Consider the following 2289-nt stretch of genomic DNA (forward strand, 5'->3'; position numbering starts at 1 on the left):
AATTTATTTATAATCTCATTCTTTATGCCTAGGTCATGAACCCATTTTGACCTTATCTTGGTGTACGGTATTAAGTGTGAGTCAATGCCTAGTTTCTGCCATACTAATTTCCAATTTTCCCAGCAATTTTTGTCAAATAATGTGTTCTTATCCCAAAAACTGGGGTCTTTGGGTTTGTCAAACACTAGATTATTAAAGTTATTGGCTGTTTTGTCCTTTGAACCTAACCTATTCCATTGATCAACTACTCTATTTCTTAGCCAATACCAGATGGTTTTAGTAACTGCTGCTTTATAATATAATTTTAGATCTGGTACAGCTAGGCCACCTTCATTTAATTTTTTTTCATTAATTCCTTTGAAATTCTTGATCTTTTGTTTTTCCATATGAACTTTGTTGTTATTTTTTCTAGGTCATCAAAATAGTATTTTGGAAATCTGATTGATATAGAGCTAAATAAATAGATTAGTTTAGGTAGTATTGTCATCTTTATTATATTTGCTTGCCCAATCCTAGAGCATTGAATATTTTTCCAGTTGGTTAGATCAGACTTAATTTGTGTGGAAAGTGTTTTGTAGTTTTGCTCATAAAGTTTCTGATTTTCCCTTGGCAGATAGATTCCTAAATATTTTATACAATCAGTAGTTCTTAGTATCCAAATTCATAAAAGAAACATTAACTGAGCTACAAAAAGACATAGACATTAAACACAATAGTGACATTTCAATATCCCTCTCAGTTTTAGATTAAGTCTAACAGAAAGATAAACCAAAGGGGAAATACAGAATGAATAAACTGCTATAGAAACTAGAGCTAAAAGATTTATGCTGTCTTCTAAATAGAATTACAAAAAAAAAAAAATTCTCAGCACTTTATGGGATTTTTACAAAAATTGCCCATGTATTAGAGCACCAAAATATTGCCTACATAAAAATAAAAATAGATATAGTAAATAAATAATAACACAATAAAAATAATAATCAGTTTGGGGAACATAAGCAAAAGATATAGACCTAAATTCAGACTTAACAAGAAAATCTTAAATTATGAATGGTTTAAAGAACAAATCATAGAAGCAATTAATTATTATATGAAAGAAAATGATAATGATGAAACAATATATGATAATTTCTTGGATGAAACTAAAGCAGTCCTCGTGGAGTAAATCATATCCTCACATTAAGAAAAAAAGGTTAATAAAATGGAGACATTTTGAAAAAAATTTAAAAGTCAACAAATAAACAAACAAAATTAGAGATATTAAAAATCAGAGAAAGCAGAAAAATTGGGGGGAAATGAGAAATGACCAGCAAAACTAAAAGCTAACTTGTTGAAAAAAATAACACAATTTATCAAACTTTAATCTGATTTTTTTAAAAGGCAGAAAATCAAATCATTAAAGCAAATGAGCAGGTGAAATTACATCAAAACCAGAATAAAAATAATCAGATCTTTTCATAAAGTCAAATGAGAACACAAAAATAAAATATACCCAAATTGACAGAAGACCAAATAGAGATCTTAAAAAAACGAATCTCAGAAAAGGAAACAGGATTGGATATAAGGAACTACCAAAGGGGGTGGGGAAAGGTGGGGAAAGGCAACTGTTGATCCTGATGGATTCACAGGAAAATTCTATTGAAGTTTTAAACAACAATTAACCTATGCTACACAAATTTAGAAACTGATAAAGAAAACAATCCTCCCAGAATCCTCTTATAAGACAAACATAGTTCTAATACCTAAACCAGACAGTAGTAAAACCAATATCATTGATGAATATTGATTCAAAATGTTTAACAAAATTCTGTCAAACAAACTTTTGTTTTTGTTCAGATGTTCCCATCATGTCTGACTCTTTATGATCCCATTTGGGGTTTATTTGGTGCTACAGTGGTTTGCCATTTCCTTTTCCAAGTTCAAACACATGCTGATTCTAAGAAATCTTTCATTATGACCAAGTTGAATTTATAACGGAGTTGCAAAATGGTTCAACATTAGGAAAACATACTTGATCATGTTAAAAAAAAAATGTGTTCCCAAACACATGATATTTCCATTAGATGCAGAAAGTCTTTGACAAAGTACAATATCCATTTATGCCTTAAAAAAAAAAACCCTATTCTATGCTATTCACATTTTTTTGTGTTTAAAATTTAAACTATTTTCCAGATGCAAAATCAATGGAGCTAAAATCTGAAGAAACACATTTAGCTGGAGGGAAAAAAAACATCATAGCAACAAGATAGAAAAGTGAAAGGGCATCTTTTTGTGTTAGTGGTGGATGTT

Source organism: Antechinus flavipes, chromosome 1 (genome assembly GCF_016432865.1).
Source record: "Antechinus flavipes isolate AdamAnt ecotype Samford, QLD, Australia chromosome 1, AdamAnt_v2, whole genome shotgun sequence".
Taxonomy (NCBI): domain Eukaryota; kingdom Metazoa; phylum Chordata; class Mammalia; order Dasyuromorphia; family Dasyuridae; genus Antechinus; species Antechinus flavipes.